Below are 21,047 nucleotides of genomic sequence, written 5' to 3'. Positions count from 1 at the left end.
AATGTGGTCAGGGTTAGTTGTATGTGCCTGGTTCCCCATGAACTGTCAATGTGGTTCTTTCTGCTGGTGCTGTATCCCTTCTCTTTTTTCAAACCTGATGTTACTGCATGTTCTGTGGTAACTTGGCCTTGATTGATGGGGCTCATGATTTTGCTTCTCTAATGCTGTGGCTAACTTGGCTGGTAGTTTAGCCTTATGCAGCTCACTCCTTTGCTTCCCAGGGGGAAGGAGGAGAGACTGGGGCAGGGGGGGAGCAAGTCAAACTAGCTGCTGTCCAAGAAAGAGAGTGGGGTAAGAAGAGCATTAAAAGAACAATTCCAGTAAATGGGAAAGCTAGAAGGATAAGTCACCACAAAGGGAGTGGCAGAAGGTGTGATGTGTTTTGATAAGCATCTTATCCTAACACTAAGACTGCTACCTGAAGTTTAGTTCTGAAGGTTCTCTGATTGCTGTTGTAAATCCAGTAAAACTTAAATAGGTGTAAGTATGCTGTGTACAAGCTTCAGTAGTATTTCTGTAGCAATGCACAAAGGGATACAAATCATTTTACCAATATAGATTTTTCTGGACGAGTATCTGCAGCGTCCCACCTCAGCTGTGTGGATCAGCCGGTACCTTGCACAGAGGCCTGTCTTTCACCTCTATGCTTTTTAGTTCATCTTTTAAAAGAGAACTATGAAATCTTTCAGAACTTGGCATGTAGTATTTTTTTCAGTGAGAAAGAAGAAAACCACTCTTGCCTGCAGGTATACAGAGCACGCTGAAAAGATCAGACTTTCAGACTTCCTGCATAATTTAGAATCTAATTAGAACACAGGTCAAACGTTTTTGAGTACCATCTAGAAAATGAGAACGTTAAACTGAGGTAGTGTATGAATTTGTATAGTCTGACAGCCTCAATGATCCCCTGACAAACTTATTGCCTTAATTTGATGGCTTTTCTAGGCAAATGAGCTTATAAGTGATAGGTCTTGCAAAGTTGGAGGTAGTCCTACAGAGATGATTCTGTATTTTCCTGTAGACTAAGTAGATAGAAATCACGTGTGTGAGCGATGTCTGTGTATACTGCATACATCCCAGATGTGTGCTTAATAGCTTTGTGATGCTACACCCATCAGAGCCCGTCTTGTAAGGGGAAATCACCATATAAATTGAAAAGAATAATATTAAAAAAAATAAAAGCAGCATTCTACTGCTATTTAATCCTTAAGGAATGGAAAGAATGATTAGATGTCCTGCTTACTGCAAAGCTCTTCATGAGAAATGGAAAATGCATACCACCAGTTTTCACAGATTTCACCTGAAAACCTGTGAACAGAAAAAAGGCAGTATTCAGAAAGCATTTTTAGATAAACCCAAGCATATTCCAAGAGGGAAGACCCACGTTCCTGGCACTGCAGAAAACACACTGTTTCTGTGCCGCTCCACTCACCTGCTGTCCAAAGTCAGCAGCATCAGCCTTAGGACCCTGGAAGGCATCACAGGGGTGAGCCAGAGAAACCCCATGAAATATAAGGTAGGTACCAGTAAGTGTTTCTCTGCATAGTTTTTAAATGAATTACTCTTGAGACTTTTCTGGGTCTAGCAGTTAAGATGCATTCCAAGTGAAATAATAATAGCTCTTGTTTGTGTTTGAGCTAGATTATTAAGACTTTATAGTAATAAGGCATTAGATTCATATGTTATCCTTTGACATTAACAAGTTTTTGAGTGCAAAAAGATACGCTATTACTGGGAAGTGCAAGAAGCTTGGAGTGTACATCTTCAAAATCATAACCGGTTTTGCCTTGCATTAGTTCCTTTGGGCCTTTACAGTACAAAATAATAGTGTCCATAGTAAAATCATATGGTTTTCATTAAGTCAAGTTATTTGTGAAAAGATGGGAAAAAAGGGAGCACGAAAGGTCTAAGCAGATGGCAAAAGAGTTGATCTTTAATAAAGAAAGCTTAGTGTTGCTTAGCTTTTAATAAACCCATTGTAAGATGTTGGGATCGCACAAGATAGAACCTAGAGAGCTTTGCTTTTCAGATGCGGAGAGAAATATGGCAATGAATGGGGAAAGCTGATCCACAGCTACTGCTACTTTGTAGCAGTAATTAACATTAGCTTAATCTGAGGTCTGCGGGAACCCGGATAGGAAGCGTTACTGAATTCAGGGTCCATGAATTGATTTAGTTACTTTTTGAAATTTTAAAAAGACTTTCTAGTAAAAATACTGTTGCAGTGCTTCCATAAGGTGTAAATAGAGGAAGACGCCTGGTTTCCTTAGGCCCGTTTTACAAGTTTCCTCAAACTTAGGCCCATTTTATCAGGTACCAGGTGACTCTTATACTTTGAGAACGGATTTGCTGTCTCCTCTGTGCACCTTTCAAGCATTTTTTGCAATCATTCTTTTGCTGGATCTGAAACCTTCTTGACTGTAGAGAGTTCATAGCTGACAACCCATTTGTCATTCCTTGTTCTCTGAGTGTATAAAGGGAGATGGCTCTCTGAGATGGTGGTGCTAGTAATGGCAAGAGGTTGTCTTAATAGCTACTGGCATTTGGGTATGAAGTTGACTATAAGACAAAGGGATTCCTTTGGGTCAGAAAAAGGACTGTGATAAAGTGAAATAAAGGGTGATACCCGAGACAGTAAGAAAAAGACTGTTGTTGCTGTTATTTTCAGAGCTTGAAGTTTAACTTTCTAAGGAGCTATAATTGATTTTTTAAAGTTCTGTTGAAGATGATATTCTTTATAATGCTGTGCTTTAGAGTATAACTTTAGAACCACATACAGTTTTGCTCAGAAAGTCAAGGCAAAATGGCCTTTACGTGTGCTGTTAGTGTTGTACTGAATGTGCTGAAGTTAGAGGCATGTCTGATTGACATTCAAACAGCAAAACCAGTCTATTTTTCATCTCTGTATTTTGGTAACAGGTGTGATTCCTAAGTTAAAACGTGTGTGATATCTGATGACACAGGGCAGGAAATCCAGCAAAGCACTCCTGTTGCAATTGTTTGGATTCTATGTTCTACATTAAGTTGATAGAACTCTCAGGATTTGCAGGCACTACTTCAACTCTTGATGAAATTTTTCCTTCTCCCTATGTGCCCTGTTCTTCCTTTTGACAAAACTCACGCAGTGTAGATTGAAATGGTACTGCAGCATCTTTCAGAAGCTTGAAAGATGTTCTGTAGCATTGATACTCAGCAGTAGGTCTACCAGCATTATTAGACTCTCCAACACAGTGATACTACTGGAACAATGTCTTTTTCCTGTTGTTGCTGCTTTGACTGCACAACATTTTAGTAGTGTAGAACCTATCTGACTTTCTCTTTGGCTTTTTAGACACATATACATGGGAATTTAGCTTGTGCTTTGTTTGTAACTGTCAGAGAGACTAGGGGAGAAGTATTTGCTAACAAATTCAGCTCCTGAGCACTAGAAAGGCTATGGGCTTTGTCAGTCGCCTCCTTCTGTTGTTTCCAGATGAACGTACTCAGAAAAAAAGTTGCCTTAGCACCGTGGAATTAACTGCATACACGGCTGCAGTTTTGTTTAATCTAGAATCATGCATAGTCTCAAATTTTGGAAGTGTACCTTTTGTGTCATTAAGTCAAGAGTAACAAGTCTTTTTCCCTCCTCTTGAATGGGAAACTAGTTTTGATATGTAGAATAACAGTCTGTAGGGTAAATGCAATGTCAGGGCTTTAAACACTGATGCAGAACCTGGTGGAAAGGCAGGACCAAGGTGCATGCAATGCAGCTGAGTGGCTGGGAGTGGTGGAGCCAGGATCCACCCCTTCCCAGACTTCATTTCAGGGCTGGCAGTGGAGGCAAGTAGATCTTTCTGGAGATCCCTGTGTGCTTGAGACCTTCCTCAGGTAAGCAGCAGCTTTTCTTTGGTTCTGTGCCTACAGCTGTTGTATTCAAGCAAGTCCTCCCTTGCTGCAGCCTGGGCCCTTACTACTCTGCTTTCATTGTGGTGCTTTCTCTCATGTTACAGCGTTACATGGCCTTTTGGTATCTAAAGGGGAGCTGTAAGAAAGAAGGGGACAGTCTCTCTAGCAGTTTATTATGATAGGACAGGAGGAAATAGTTTCAAACTAAAAGAAGAGAAATATAGATAGGGTATGAGGAAGAAGTATTTTACAGTAAGGGTAGTGATGCACTGGAACAGGTTGGCCGGAGAGGTGGTGGATGCTCTGTCCTTGGAGACATTCAGGGTCAGTCTGGACCACGCTCTGAGTGACCTGATCTAGCTGTGGGTGTTCACTGCAAGGGAGTTGGTCTAGATGACCCAAGAGTCCCTTCCAACTCAACTCCATGATCCTATGAAAATTTGGTTCCATAATTATTGTTGCTGGCACTTGGATTAAAAAAAAAAAAATCACCCACATTCTTAGGGACCATTACTCTTTGTAGCAGGTCTTACCCTGGGGCACTGCAGTTTGTGGCGGTTTTGCATGCACAGCATTGAGAGGATTGTGCCTTCAGTAAAAGTGACAAGTCAGTATTTGCTGCTAAGCAGGGACTCCCCACAGGGCTTCAGGAAAGCAAATATATTTGCTTGATATATTTCCTGATATATCTTTTTGCTAGAAAGAGCACAGTGACAAAAGAGATGAATGCTTCTGAAGGATCCCCCCTTTATTTGAAAGGAGCATAAGTAAAAACAACTTAATAGATGTTGTAGTCAAATGGAAATGCGAACATGTTTTTTGTTGGAAAATAAGTAAAACAAACAAACAAAAAAAACCACAGAACTTTCCACTTAAAAGCAGAGAATGGAACTGAGCATGTAGAATTTAGTATGCTTGTTTCTTTTACACACATTATCAACAGAAAATCTTCTGTCTGTTGGCAGCACTGGTGATGTGAGTAATTTTGCAGGAGAATATGGCAATTTAGAATGTGGGGATACCACTCAATTAAGAACAGAGAAAAGTGATATTCCCGGGAGAGATGAAATATCACTGATGGTGGCAGTCCAGTTTTCCCACAAGTGTTTGCAATGAAGCCTTTTCTGTGAAAACGTTATTGAAAAACTTTGCTGATAATGACCGTTTATTAAAGATACAGTAATAAATAAGCTCTGTTCCACTGCCAAAATGTATCTAATTCAGGTGGATCATGGCATTTCCCTTCCATTTAAGGGGGTCTGGCTTTTGAACCAACAAGAAAACCTTGGCTGTGCGGTCATGTGTGTTAACACGCCTTTGTTTCCCAGAATACTTCATGTTGCTTTTAAGCTTTTTAATTGCTTTAAAAATCACTAGCAAAATATAATGACTTTTTGCCACAGTAGCTCAAAAATTCACATTTTGATGTCAAGAGGAGGTGGTCATTGACATGGGGAGGTACAGTGTCGGGAGCTCTTGATGGAAGTCATGTAATAACCAAGAATAACTCCAATCTTTGAATGTACAAAACAAGTAACTGGAAAACATAGTGCTTGTATGTATATGCAAGGTAGTTTTTTGGTAGTGGTGGAATAAATGGAATAAAACCAGAAGAAATCTCTGTCAAACTAATACTTTAGAACTGGAGATCTCCCCTGGAAAATGGGACATCCCAGGAATTGTTAGAAAGATTTCACTTGTCATATCTTGTAACTAGGCTAGTAATTATTTTGGAACTGAGTTTTCCTGGGTTCAGAGCAGATCCATACCAGTGTTCCATCCCCTACTAAAAATGGAATGGAAGAGGTTTTTTTTTTTTAATTTAGAAATTTTACATTTCAGCAAATCAGCTGGTGGGTTTTTATATTAAAACTAGTAGTCAGTCTCAAATTCTCAACTAAAATGAGGAATCAAGTATTTGTATACAAGTGAAAGTACGTAGATGATTAAATTCCTGTGTGAGAATGAGCTGTTCGTAGGCATCTCGGAACAACTCGTAATTCCAGCTAAATCATGACAATGGCTCTGAAAATTTAGGTTTCTTAATCAGTCGACTCTATTATGGTGCCTTGCAGTTTTTACACAGAGAAGCTTTGCCAGCTTTGTAGGGGGTTCAGATGCTTCAGATACTCCTGAATAGCTGAGGGTAAACAGAGGAAATCTGTTTGATGCACTGCTATTTACTTGAGGGGAAGAAAATCTGAGAAGTGTTCAGTGTCAATGGGCTGAGAAGTTCTTTACTCACACAGCTGTTAAATGAATGGGAGGATGACAATGAGGTCTTGTAAGCTGGCTGCTTGTTCTTGGCATAAGCCTTCTGTCTCGCTTCAGTGTGGTTAACTGTAGCACACTGCTCTGTCAGTAGGGCCAAGCAAGGAAATTGTATTAGTGTAGCAAATCATAACCTTTAGAAATAGTATTTACATGTAAGTCTTAAACATCTGTATCTTCGAGTATCACCAGAGCATAGGCTGTTAAATGTAAATGTACATTTGCTGGAGTGTATGAAAATATATACAGTACGTACGTCACTCTGAAAGTAATGCCTCATTTATTGTTATGGAAACCACAACAGATAAAAACAACACAACGATGCTATTTGAGAGAGAAAATTTTCAGTTGCACGATACTGTTTTTCAGCACAGTCCCCATCACTAGCGATGCATTTTCACTAGCAATGAGCAGGAGTCTGCATGCCGTGCTCATAAAAATCTGCACCAGTGGAGGTGATTCACTGCCACAGTCAGCCCTGCTGAAATGCACCACCCACCTCCTGAAGGAACTCACATACTCTGTTTGGTTCCGTGAAGTGTTCAGCAAGCATCAATGAATGTAGATTTTCCATGTGGAGGAATTAAATTCCACACCTTTGCTTCACCTGCACTTCCATGTCAGACACAGTTTTGCAGAGTGCCCTTCTGAGGTTGCTCAGAGCCCTGACCAAGCTCACCTTGAATGTCTCTGAGGATGGGCCATCAGTCACCTCTCTGAGCAACCTGTTCCCATGTCTCACTACCTTTATATTAAAAACTGCAAGAGGAAAAGAAAGCAGAACTGATGTCTCTGCACAAAAACGTTCAGGATTCTGTCTGAGGATGATGAGCGTAAGTAAGTGTGGAGTTTCTAACTCCTTTTTTTCAATGAATTATTACTTTACTCATGATATTCCTGTTACCTGTATTTGCCAAAACATAAAAAAAAAAAAACCAAAACAAGACAAAACAAAAAACAACCAGACAAAACATTGATAATATAAGTTTCTCTACCTACTTGTTGGGGTTCCCGAAGCCTTTCTGTTAAAATACTGCATCGTTTTCTTCTTTTTATCCCTTCTTCAAACTTTCTTCTCAAAATTTTCACAAGTGTTGACATTGTACTCTCATATTTGATGTGTCAGTCCGTGGGTGTTTTGAATCACTAGGTACTGGTATAACATCTGGCATTACAAATGGTCCTTAAATAAAATGCTTAAGCCCGTGTTGTAGGTGTAACTGACCCACTAATTGCACACTGACATGTCTGTGCGCGATGCTGCTGTGTGCTGAGTGCTCACCAGTCTGACTTTTGATGAGCTATGAACAGCATAAAAATTAATTTATGAAACCTATTGAAAACTAAAAACCAACTGGATGTAGTGATCAGCTATTTTAAAAATGTGTGATTGATGGAAACTGTCAGCAAATGTCCTAGCTAATCTTCTAGTCAGATGAAGTAGTTGAGTTTTATCAGTGATTTAAGAATGTGTACGCTTGTGTATTCTCAATGCTATTTCAGGGAAAAGTCTTTCTTTAACACCAGCTGATTTTTGTATGCTTTCACCCGTAAGCTGGTTCCTCCGATACTTGAGATGCAGCCATGCATGACTGTGTGATGGATGTAAAATCACAGCGTGGTTGATGCTGGATGATACCTCTGGAGGACACCTGTTCAAGCAAGGGAACCTATCTCAAACTGCCCAGGGTCACGTCCAGGCAACTTTCCCAGATCTCCTGGGAAGGATACTGCACAGCCTGTGACAGTGTTCTGACACCCATACAGTAAAGAAAGGTTTCCTGATGTTTGGAGGAAACCCACCCGTGTTACATTTTGTGCCCGTTGCCTCTTGTTCTGTCATTGGACACCACAGGAAAGAGCCTAACGGTCATCTTTATTCCCTCCTTCAGGTACGTGAGCACACTAGTAAGTTGTGCATTTGGTGGCATGTTATATGTGCCATTTGTGTTTTTTATGTGTATGACTGGTAAAAAAGGTATTCTCATAAACAAGCCTAAGTCTACTCTTGATGCTTATGAGAATGCCTAAGTCTACTCGATTCATTTTTTTTCCTTTTTTCTTTTTTTTTGACTGAATTGTAACACAAAAGCAATCATCTGAAGGCAGAGCTGCAATGCCACCACATTGCATCATAGCATCAAGCACTGAATATAGTTTTAGAAAAATGAGTTTAACTCGCCATATTCAAAGCAGAAGTGTTGCTATTTAAAAAGTTCCCTGATAAAATAATGGAGGATGTCTTAAGTTTGTTTGTTTCATTTAAAGAAACATGAGCGTTTTCACATGGCTGAAGATGAAGGCCTCAGCTACAGTGTTTCCTGAAATATCTTACTCCAGGAAGGCTGATAAATGTCATTGGTTTTGCTTTCTGAAGTTGTTTCTATATACTGAAAGTTAAGCGTTCTGAAGAGGTAGAGGTGCTTATTCTCGGGGGCTGCTTTATGCCTGGTAGGATTTCTGTGACCGATATCCAGTGCTGGCAGACGAGCAGGGTGGGACTGGGGATCTGAAGAAGAGGAGAGGCTGATGGTTTGCATCCTTCTAAGGACAGGATGAGGTACTGGGTTTGCTAGCTGAGGCTGCTCTTGAGAATTGCAGTAAAATGTTGCTCTGATCTCGAGTAAAGAATTCTTCTTTGGATTTTGAAATATCAGTGTTGTGTTTCCTTGCTGAGCCATTTGGTTGATAGTCTGTGTCGTTGCTTGTCTGTCTGCTGTACCAAAGAATTCCAAGAAATGAAATTTTCCCCAGGTGTGCTGGAATGACCACATCCTTGTGAGTCTGATGTCAGTCAGGTTTTGGCAAGCAGGAACGATCCACGTGAAACAGATGTTTCTTTTCCTGCTACTGCAATTGCTTTATGGGATTATTTGTGTCATTTGAGACAATTCTCTCAATAAGAAATTAAAAATAAACAGAAAGGAAATATAAAATAGTGTAGCACTTCTCAATAGCGATGTTTCCATTTGTCAACGATTTATGGGCTGATTTGGCCTGGTTCCGTTACTAATGGGGCAGGGGTACCCACGGACACATGCCCCAGGGAAGGGGGAAAAAGGGAAAGGGTTGAGAGGTAGGCCTAAAAACGAAACAGCAGCAGTGATCTGAGGAGGAAAGTTAATGTACTAGATATGATATCAAAATGCACGAGAACGCAACATAATAGAATATAATTGGAATTGAGGCTAATAAATCATATAAAGTGAGTGTGTCCAAAAACTGAGGACTTTAATGCTGAAGATGAGACCACTAGGGAGCACGTAAGCTGCAGAGACAAGCAGAAGGGGAAAGGGGGATGACTCATGACCTGCGAACAGTTTTATCTTTCCCTCTGAAGGGAAAACAGAAACAGAACGGTGACCGGCCATCTGGGGTACGTAGGTCTTCTCCAAGTGCATGATGGTATGGTGCGGAATACTGATAACAAAAATCATAAAACCATGACACATTGGAAATAAAGTAGTAATTAAATAGTTTTGTGATAGAAGCAAGCATTTCTTAAATGTTGACTGCAGTATTCAGTTTTAGATGTGGAACGTCAAGTGCAATCTTCTTTCCCCCTTTTCTAAAGGGTGGTGTTTAACTGCCTTAGTATCCTAACCATATCCTCTACTGCTGCATGTGATTATCTTCTCTGTTCTATTATCTAGGAAAAATCAACCTACGGTTGAGGAACAATGTGAAGGTGAAGCCAGGTTTGCTGGATTAGATTTGTCTCGTGGCTATTCAACTACCTGGGCTCTCCCTCTTCTGCACAGGACAGGAAGAGAAATCAAGGTGGAACAGCTGGTGGGAGATGGCCTACTGGCTAGCATTAAAGGAAAAAGAGTTTGGACTTTGGGAAAATTGATTTCATTTATTCTGGGTAATCCTGAATGCTGCTATGCTTTTCTCTGATTTTGAATTAATAGAAATCAGATATATGCTCTTGCTGATTTGATGGAACTTAAATAAAATCACGTGGTGAGGAGAGGCAAAGATCTTTTTGTGGTTACACGAGGATTTCCCTCAATCAGCTTTATTTACAGCAACGGATTCCACAGTGCTTTACCCAACTTGTAGAAAGGGTAACATCACACAGTTTTGCTGCCTCATCTCAAATGAAGCGATTCTCACCATAGAAACAGTTCATGAGCTTATTTTTCTTGAAATACATGGTTCATCTGTGATCTCATGTTTATTGTATTAGCCCTGATTACTAGCTTCTGAAAATGTATCTATCACACAGTCCTGCTTGTGACTGAGGCCTTTCTAGGGCAGTCAGCCTTTAGTGCGTTACTTTTCTGTTTCTCTCTGTTTGACTTCTGAGTGCATTAACACCAAGAGCTTGAGACAAAGCTAGTGTAACGTAATCTACTTGTTATTTTGCCCTGTTGGCACCACAGAAAGAAGGGAGTTTAGGGTTGCTCTAGGAAAGTCTTGCAGCTGTAACTTTTCCATGTAACACTGAGTGTTTTTCTGTGACAAGAATTAGATTTTCCACTGAGGCGGCCCAAGCCCAGGAGTAACATTTACCCTCATGTAATTTCCTTGTTTGTGTTTTCAGTCTGGTTCTAAAGCAGAATAAACCCTGCTGCCTGCTGGATACGCCTACTGAGTACGTGAGAAAAAACATTCTCTGTTACAAGTTTTTTGAGCCAGACAAGTGACAACAACCCCTGGACCTTTCCTGACATTAGAAGTCTTCTCCTATCAGCAAATGAAGTCCCGACCTAACCTAGTGACCGGTAGCTGACTTTGTATTTGTGTTGGTTGCTCTGAAAGTAATGCCTCGTAGGTATTTCCACGGAAAATACAACAGATAAAACCAGCACAACGACACTATTTGAGAGAGAGAATTCTCAGCTACAGAATACTGTTTTTCAATGGTCACTGCCCGTATCGGTGCATTTTTGCCAGTGATGAACAAGAGCCTGCATGCTGCACTCGTATCTATCTGCGCTAGCAGAGGTGACCCTGAGTTGCCACTGCTGAAACACACCACCAACCTCCTCCGTGTGTCCACATCCCATGTTTGGTCTCCAAAAATGTTCAGCAAGCTTCGGTGGCTGTCAACAAGTGCCATCTTTTCCACACGGAGGAATTCAGTGGCATGCCTTTGCTTCCCATGCACTTCCATGTTGGATGCCATTCTGTCAGACTGCCCCTCTGCTGCTGTCTGTCTCAAGGCAACAAAATGTAATGGGATGTTGGTGGGAAGGTTCAGCTTCTACTACCACACCTCCCATGTTCCCATCTAATGTTGTGGGCGATCCTCCTAGAACATATGTAGAGTAATATATGCAAAATAGAAAATGTTTTGATAGTAGATTTGCTCTTTTGGTATCCTATTAATTGTTTATTTTATCTACAGTTACAATAGCTTTATTTGTAGGGCTTCTCATTAACTGATGTACATATTTTAACAATGTGTTTGAGTACTCCCTCATTGCTCCTTTACCCCCTGCAGCTGAAGGGGGGGGGGGGGGGGGGGGGGGAAGAGGTGTTCTTTGTAGCTTTAAATGCATTAGCGTAAAAGAGGGAAACGTAGAAGCTGTTTCACTGAGTAAAAGAAATTTTGAACAGTACAGATCTAGCAGCAGTAAATTTGTCGAAAAATTATGAAGGGAAATGCCCTGGTATTTGATGAAGATGTGAAATACGGCAGGCTATGAACTATGTTTACGTGTTTTTTCTCACTTTGAAACTAATGGGAATTACATAACTGACTGCCTTTCACAATCTGATCCAAACATTTTATCAAAATCTCTAGAAACTGTACTTGTTTTTCTCCTTTTCCCCATGTGACTTGAGGGTAGCTTTGCTGGGGATCAAGAGTTGAGATCTTTGAAGTTGGATATGGAGGAGTGAGTTTGTCTTGAAAAACCATAAAATTTGCAATTTAAAGGCAAACGCTATTCTATTTGTTTCTGTAGCTCCCATCATCAGCATAAGTAAGTGTCTCACAAACTATAAGGAGATTAGTGCTCAGATTTGTCTTGTTATGGACAGAAATAATTGGATTTCAAAATCATAAGCAGGAAGTATGTAGGAAGTATGTTCACATGTACTCACCTCTTTAGGTCTTATAGTTCATGCCAAGTCCTTGGTACTGGCTGCTCCTTGACAAAGTATTCCTTTTTGCTATTGAACACCGTAGATCATCAGAAGAAACATCTGTAAAATTAATTAAACAATGTATTGGAGAAAAAATGTACCGTATTATATTTACTATGTTGCCGTAGTACATCTGAAAGTCATTTTGTGTTTTGTTTGCTTCTGTCTGATTCTATTCAACAGGAGTATGTAAGGTGTCATCTGTCTGTAAGAGTACCCTTCCTTTGGGGTATTTGTGGTGATATCTGCTGTGGAGTAAGAAGATAAATAAGATTTTCCCAACCAATAAAAATGATACCTCAACACTTCTTTCTACATCTCTTACCATTTTTCCTCTAAGATGTTTCTACGTATAATAGGAAGTCTTTGGAATGTAAAATTTAGAAACTGAATTGAGTAAACAAGCAATTCTATAAAGTAGCAATTCAGTTGAGTACAGTGTCTAAAACTCACCTCCTCTGTGCTTTCCTTACACACAGCTGTGTGAATAATGGGTATTTTTTTACTGTGTTACTCCACATTTTTTTCTTCATGTTTAGATCATCAGCTTCAGTAACTGTGTTACGTGTGCCCCAGATGATGTTGGATGGTCTGAGCTTTAGGTCACTGCCTTTAAAGTATTAATTTTCTTCTTGTTCTACAAGGTTTAAAACACTGTTATACAGCAAGGTTAACTGGGCTATTCCGGTTTTTGACCAGTCACCCTGTTTTTATAAAGTCTTCATTCTCCTCTTTTCATGAATTTTCTTGTTCAGGTGGCCCCTTAATACCATTAATCTTAAATAACATACATATTGGTATCTTCATATCACTTCACTTTGTGGAATTTAATTTTCTGATGTTTTCCTCTTCTGTTGCTTGTTTCATGCACCTTTAATCACACCTGACCGATGTTAAACAAATATTTTTCTACAATTTTTTTTAACATTTAAGATACGCAATGAAGACTGACAGATTTGATGTTCGGAAGGGTGACTCCTACAAGCACCACATGTCCATTTTATGTTGCCTTTTCTTTTGTGCAGTAGCAACAGTTCAAAGTGATGTCTCAAATTGCCTTCATCCAAATGAACAGCTGATTCTTCAATCCTCATCCAGTGAGGAGAGCTGTCTTCTCACACAAGAAAAGATGATTCACAAGGAGATCACAGAATCACACAATTCTAGGGGCTGTGAGGGACCCCCAGGGATCACTGAATCCAGCCCCCTGCAAAGCAGGCCCCCCCTCCAACAAGCTGCAGAGGTAGGTGTCCAGGTGGGCCTTGAATATCTCCAGAGAAGGAGGACCCACAACCCCCCTGGGCAGTCTGTTTCAGTGCTCCATCACCCTCACTGTGAAGAATTTTCTTCACATATTGGTGCAGAACTTCCTGTGCTTCAGTTCATGGCTGTTTCCCCTTGCTCTGACCCCACAGGCTGCTGAAAAGAGGTTGGCCGTGTCTCCTTGACTCCCACACTTAAGATAGTTATCAACATTAAGTAGGTCACCTCTCAATCTTCTTTTTCCAAGGCTGAACAGACCCAGGTCGCCAAGCCTCTCCTCACAGGGGAAATGCTTTAGGCTCTTTATCATCTTTGTGGCCCTCCGCTGGATTGTTTTGTAGGAGATCCCTGTCTTTATTGTACTGAGGAGCCCAGACTTGGATACAGGACTCCAGCTGAGGCCTGACCAGGGCAGAGTAGAGGAGGAGGATCACCTCCCTTGACCTGCTGGCCATGTTCCTTTTAATGCACCCCAGGTTCCCATTGGCCTTCTAGCCCACCAGGGTACACTGCTGGTTCATGGCCAACCTGTTGTCCACCATGACCCCCAGGTCCTTATCCTCAGAGCTCCTCTCCAGCAGGTCATTCCCCAACCTGTACTGATACTTGCAGTTATTCCTTCCCGGGTGCAAGACATTACACCCGCTTTTGTTAAATCTCAACTTGTTTATTGTTGCCCAGCTCTCCACTCAGCCCAGGTCTCTCTGAATGGCAGCACAGCCTTCAGGTGTGTCAGCCACTCCTCCCGGCTTTGTATCATTGGCATACTTGCAGAGGGTGGGCACTATCCCCTCATCACGGTTGTCGATGAAGACATTGAACAAGACTGGACTCAGGACAGACCCCTGTGGAACACCACTGCTCACAGGTCTCCAACCAGACTCTGCATCACCGATCACAACCCTCTGAACTCAGCCAGTTCTCAACCCACCTCAGCATCCATTCATCTATCCCACACTTTCTCAGCTTCCATATCAGGATATCATGGGAGACGGTATCAAAAGCCTTGCTGAAGTCAAGGTAGATGACATCCACTGCTCTCCCTCCATCTACCCAGCTGGTGATGCTATCAGAGAAGACTACGAGATTCGTTGAGCGTGATTTTCCCTTGACGAATACATGCTGATTATTCCTGATCACCTTCTTCTCTTCTAATTGCTTAGAGATGGTATCTAGTACAAGCTGTTCCATCACTTTTCCAGGGACAGAGGTGAGACTGAGTGGCCTTGAGTTTCCCGGATCCTCTTTCTTGCCCTTTCCAAAGACCGGCGTGACATCGGCTGTCCTCCGGTCCTCAGGCACCTCCTCTGTTCTCCAAGACCTGTCAAAGATGACAGAGAGTGATTCAGCAGTCACATCTGCCGTCTCCCCCAGCACGTGTGGATGCATCCCGCCGGTGACTTTTTACAGGAGAAAGGTGAGCTGATTTATGTCATGGTTAAATGTACACAGGTGAAAATATAAGGTCCAACCGACGCAAAAATAACAAACCAGGAAGTTCTAGAAAAACAATATTGGCAAAACGTACTATCTGATTTTTGGCAGCTCTACACTACCAGAAGCTTAGGGACAAACAGTTTTCTGTTATCGTTTCATTGTAGAAGTAAATGGTCCTCCAACCTCCCGCTCCGGGGAAAAAAAAAAAAAAGGAAGGAAACAGAAATCTGGAGCTGCTAATATTTCTAATAAAATTAATTTTTTCCTTTCAGCTTTTTATTGGAAATATTAAACCTGACTGTTTTCCTGTATTTGGTGCAAAGATAAAGTTTAATGCCTAGAGAAAGGAGGGCATTCTAATTGTTTTAGAATGAATTAGAATTAATTCCTGCTTAGTACTAGTTTTACCCAATTCACTACTTACCAACTGTCTTCACCAAAGCTGTCAGCATTAACCCCCTGGATGTGTCAGAAGAGATACAGATAAACCGTAGACAAATAAGGAGAGCAGATTTCTCGTGGTCTGTTGAATGCTTTGGTATATCCTTGGGCTGTGAATGTACAAGGCTGCCAAGCAGAGAGCACGTGAAGAAGAAACTGCCTGTGTGAATATGGTGTTGGTGCTATAGTAATGGTGACTGATAGTGACTCATTAAGATGCAGTGGAGTGATCACTAAAATGCCATCATAAACCTAAAAGACATCTGATTTTAAATTTTGGCTGTTTCTGGTTTTTTAACTCTCTGGAGAAGTGACGAAGCAAAGCTTCTGGTTTTTGTTTTTGTTTTTTTTTGTTTGTTTGTTTGTTTGTTTTTTTGACTGCGCTGCATAAGAAAGAAAGAAATTATATTTGGAGGTACAGTGTTTGCAACCTTGATGTTTGATATTGATCAAAAAGCCTTAGAAGCAGCTGGTTTGGTGCTTTTATTTCTTTTCAAAGCGTATCTCTCTAAATTGCTTGTAATATAATCAGAAAGCGCTGACCCACAGCCTATGCAAATGCCATAAATAATAGGTTCCAGCTTAATGAATCTTCAGCTAGAGACAAGCTGGAGCACTGACATGTGGATTATCTCATGTCAGTGAGATATCTCTGTGGAGTGTGGATTATCTCATGTCTTCTCCGTTTCCTTGTTTGTAGGTGTGGCACGACACCACAGTTCTTCACAGCTTCAAAGCACTACGTGCACAGTACAGATACAGATGTCCTGAGTGTTTCACCTCATTCACTCAAATGGTAAGCGTCCTTCATGTATTCTTCAAAATTTAAGTACTCAGTGAGCAAGAAGTGGGTGAACTGGCGTGGAACATTATTTGTGAATACAGAGAAGGTTTCTAAAGCTTCAGTGTTACCATTTTCATTCCATGGAAAGTTGTGGTGTTAATGTGAGTCACTAGAACAACTCCATGTACAGCAAAAGTCTACTTTCTGGTGTTTATGTTTCTCCTTGATTCTCACTTCGGTACACTTCAGATCTTGGTGCGACTTCTACAAGGCCAACAGAAACTGTGTGGTAGTGACTGTGTAATGAAGAAAGTAGAAAAACCAAACAAAATCCAGATATTATCTAACAGTTATTAACTTTACTAGCATTGTGTCATGAAAATATTACCTCCGAATAAGAAAGCACTGGAAAGTATTACTGATCTTTCATGCAAAAAAAATGCATCGTTTTCTTTCAGTAGATGCATTGTATCCCCCTCTGCAGTACATAGGGAAAGGTACAGAGTACGTTACTTCTATCATAGCTCTTTACGAAGTGCTTGCCCTACAATAACATATCATTCCTGTGTGAGATAATGTGTGCAATAATTATAGTTAAGATACACTCACATAGCTTTGAAGTGATAGAAAACTATGTCTTTCTCATTTTTCACACAAATTCCAAAGACATACAGAGCAGTAATGAACTATGGTGCCCCTGGGTTTTTAAAAATAGTGTTATTTTCTACTTACTGAGCCTCCAAAATCATATATTCCAATTTGCTCTCAGATAGAGGAATATAACTTTGCTAAGGTTAAGTGGGGTAACAGATAACTCTGGGAGAGGAAAAATATATCCTAAAAGACTTTCACATCACACGCATAATATGTAATAACAACATGTAATTGAATCACAAATGCCTATGTATTTATGGTAGGTGTTGGAAGGAAATGTTGCATTCTCTCTGGCTAGACACTGGAGAAATGTCTAGAGAATACATTTGAGGATGGGAAAAAGAAAGGACAGAGAGGGTTAAAATGTGGCTGCCCGTCCAAACGGGAATGAACGTATTTTCTCGTAACAGTACTGAGTTCAGACTGTATGTTTACATAGTGATGTAGCATGCAGTGGTTCAGTTGTTTGAAAAGAGGATCTGTTCATTGGAAGTAACTGGGATTTTGTTCCCCTCTTTTTCCCTCAGGCAATGGGAAGGTTAGGAACAGTAAAAAACATTATCTTCTTCCAGAAGGCCTTGAAAAACTGTTGGAAAGGTGACACCTCCTACGGAAGCTTTGCTGGTAATTCAGATGTTTGTGATATGTGAATCTTTACCTTAGAAGTCGTGCTTGATTGGATTTGCTGCAGTGTTTCAGGTGAGGAATTGTATTTCTGGAGGAATTTCTACTTCTTGCCCAACCCTGATAGCGTTGCATATCATTCAAGGAGCAGCGCAAGTGTATTCTTCAGAGTACTGAGAAGAAGTGAAAAATACATTGTGCCCCCTTCCCTATTATTGTCACCTTCGTAGCACTTTCCTGGTTGACCAACCCCGCTCTGTGACAGTGTCTGCCACGGAAACTGGAATGGAATTTCAGTGCTGGTGCAGGCTTTGAGATGGTAATCAAGTGTGTGACTGAGTTATTGGAATGTGATGTGTCAGGTCCGTAGTGCACTTGTGGGTTCTCCAAGCCAAGTCAGAAAAGAAGAGTAACGAACTCTTCAAACAGTCTAAGCTAGCAGCGCCGCACAAGGCAGAATGTTACATTTGACTGTTGGTAGAGGTAGCTCTGAAGTTCATTCTGGGGGTAGGAGAATTTCCCCAAACTCTTCTGTATCACACCCACAAATTACATCACGCACTTACTAACAGATCTCCTGCAGAAAGATAGTAATAACCATGACACTGGAATTCCAGAAACAGCAAATAATTGTGAGTCTCATGTAACTCTACTTTCAGTCCCAGTCATGGATGGGTTTGGTCCATGAAATGAATCAAACTAACATATTCATATAATCCCCTAGTCCTTTTGTAACATCTGACCCACGTTATTTTAGATTTTAACTCTTGTTGAGCTTATGTTGGGATACATCTTGAATTGGTTCTCGTTGCTAATCAAATGCTTATGGTCAGTGCCATGGCTTTATGATTTTTGGTAATCAGTATTCTGCGTCACAACATCATATACTGCACTGGGAGTTAAAGAGTTAGTGTTCCAGTTCTGGGTACCTGTCTGTGAAGAGAACTATATTCCCCAGAGGACCGTTTGCAGTTCTGCTCCTGTTTCCGTTCAGAGGGAAAAGATAAAACTTTCACATATCAGGAGACGCCCCCTCTTTTCTCTTCTGTTCAGCCCAATTACATTTCCTCAACATTAGAGTAAGGCCTTCCATTTTCAGGCACCCCCTCTAATTTTATTTGATTTATTAGCTTCAATTCTAATTATATTGTATTTTATTGTATTACAGTGTGTTATCTTGCATTCTGGTATCTTATTTAGCAGATTAGTTTGTTGCTCCTCAGATTGTTGTCCCTGCTTTGTTTTTAGGCTCATCTCTCTACCCTTTTCCTCCTTTCCCCCTTTTCTCTTTCCTGGGGCATGGAGTTCCACAGGAAAAGTTCCCCTGCCCCGCCAGTCACAGAACCGGGCCGAACCGGCCCGTAAACTGTTGACATTCTTTTATTCCATTAGAAATACCTAACCACGATAATTGGGCTTACTCGAGCTACTTCAGTTTTAGGTTGTAGGTACTACGTTTTATGTAATGCTGTTCCTTCAGGTTACGATGTGACGTTGTCTCCGAGTGTTTCATGTAACGTTGCCATGTCTCAGGCATACAGAATGGTCTCGTGTTGTCAGCAGTCATCCTTCAGCTTTTGTGTCTTTGAAATCTTTTTTGTGCTTCTGTGAGCTGTACTTTATGAACTGTCCTTTTTGAAACTCTTCAAAAGAAGAACATGTTATAATCTTAACCTCTGAGAACAAATTTTGCTTTGCCTGCCCTGGCCCAATTCTCCACATCTGGGTGTTTAAAAGAATTGCTGCCTAAGCACTATTGATGTTCTGGGTACGATATTACCTACTTGATCTGTGTAGCTGTCACAAGAACAATGGTCTCAGTGAATGTTCTGTTCTTCAGCACCAGTAAAGAAGAACTGCATACGTTTAGGGGAATCCTGAGTGATGAGTTATCTACAGAGGAACTTCTCTGATTTCCCCATTCTCTTCTCAGATGGAGATTATAGAATGAATGACATTTTTACTGTGTAATTGAGTACTTCAGTGAAGGTGATTTGACAGCCATTTCTACGACAGAGCAGGTGATGGGAGAATAGCCTAGGTGGGTTCTTTCCCTCCGGTAGAGTCCTTCATTCCGTGTCAATATGTGGTTTCCCAAGGTACTAAAAGGTTACACTGGGCATGTATTGAGTTCCTACCCTTACTGCTGATGATTTTTATTAGATGTATGAAATCATTTCTGCTCAGTGTACAAACAGCTGACAGTTTTAAAGCCGATATTCAAAAGTAAGTACTCTGTGGCATGAATATGTGAAACTATTTCAGGGAAAAAAGCCATCAGATCACTGCACTTAACAGCTAACATGTTTTCACCACCTTTCATGTGCTTAAGTTTGGAGTAATGTGTTAGGGATGGAGAGGGGAAAAAAATGAAGGCATAAGGTCTTTCAGTTTTGAACTAGTTATTTAAAGGGACCTTTTGGTAGTGGGTATGTGGTGGTTTTTCTTTTTCTCCTCTCCTCTCCTCTCCTCTCCTCTCCTCTCCTCTCCTCTCCTCTCCTCTCCTCTCCTCTCCTCTCCTCTCCTCTCCTCTCCTCTCCTCTCCTCTCCTCTCCTCTCCTCTCCTCTCCTCTCCTCTCCTCTCCTCTCCTCTCCTCTCCTCTCCTCTCCTCTCCTCTCCTCTCCTCTCCTCTCCTCTCCTCTTCTTTCTGCTCTTCCCTTCCCTTCCCTTCCCTTCCCTTCCCTTCCCTTCCCTTCCCTTCCCTTCCCTTCCCTTCCCTTCCCTTCCCTTCCCTTCCCTTCCCTTCCCTTCCCTTCCCTTCCCTTCCCTTCCCTTCCCTTCCCTTCCCTTCCCTTCCCTTCCCTTCCCTTCCCTTCCCTTCCCTTCCCTTCCCTTCCCTTCCCTTCCCTTCCCTTCCCTTCCCTTCCCTTCCCTTCCCTTCCCTTCCCTTCCCTTCCCTTCCCTTCCCTTCCCTTCCCTTCCCTTCCCTTCCCTTCCCTTCCCTTCCCTTCCCTTCCCTTCCCTTCCTCATCCATCTTGAAAGATTTCCTTCAGCTTTGTCTTCAACTGTGTTGAATTGCTGGTGAGTTGACTGCCTTGTTATAGCCTTGTTGTACCAAGTGCTTTCACAGTGCACAGAATGGGATGGCCTTTTCAAGTGTATGCCATGCCGCTTCCTGAGGAGGAGAGTGAAATTTAATTCTTAATCTCTCTGAAATTCACTAGAAGCCATTGCTTTTTGCAGTGTTCCTCCAAGCATGGAGCGCTGCTGTGTTACCATTTTTTTAATGCTAAGGTGATGTTCTTTTCAGCGTTCGTGTGCAGTTCTGCATTTAATATGACACTTGCATCTTGTTTTAAGCAAACGTCATGATCTATAATGCCACAGAGCAGTAAAGCATGCAAATATTGACTTGTGAATTTTTCTTCTTATTTTTATTTACATTTTTATCATTTTGTATCAGAGGCTTGTTTAAACTTTTACACCTTTGAAAGACCTGCAAGAATGGTAACTTCCTTCAGTACTTCACGATTTCTAGAATACCAAAAGCTGTTTATCTCTCAGGCATCGTTGCTTCCACTGCTGATAGAGCCTCACATTGCTTCAGTAGGTCCTGACAAACCTGTGATGTTATTTCAGAGTGCAAA

The 21,047-nt window shown here is 41.2% G+C and overlaps 1 protein-coding gene and 1 long non-coding RNA gene across 2 annotated transcripts in view; both read right to left on the bottom strand.

Annotated features, from left to right (window-relative positions):
• Window positions 1–21,047, bottom strand: part of LOC124418396 — a 65,357-nt gene that overhangs the window by 23,649 nt on the left and 20,661 nt on the right. The gene's annotated exons all lie outside the window — the stretch shown is intronic.
• Window positions 1–21,047, bottom strand: part of LOC101749404 — a 130,166-nt gene that overhangs the window by 91,624 nt on the left and 17,495 nt on the right. The window lies entirely within an intron of this gene.

Source organism: Gallus gallus, chromosome 6, assembly GCF_016699485.2.
Source record: "Gallus gallus isolate bGalGal1 chromosome 6, bGalGal1.mat.broiler.GRCg7b, whole genome shotgun sequence".
Lineage (NCBI taxonomy): Eukaryota > Metazoa > Chordata > Aves > Galliformes > Phasianidae > Gallus > Gallus gallus.
This window is presented reverse-complemented; position numbering and strand designations above follow the sequence as displayed.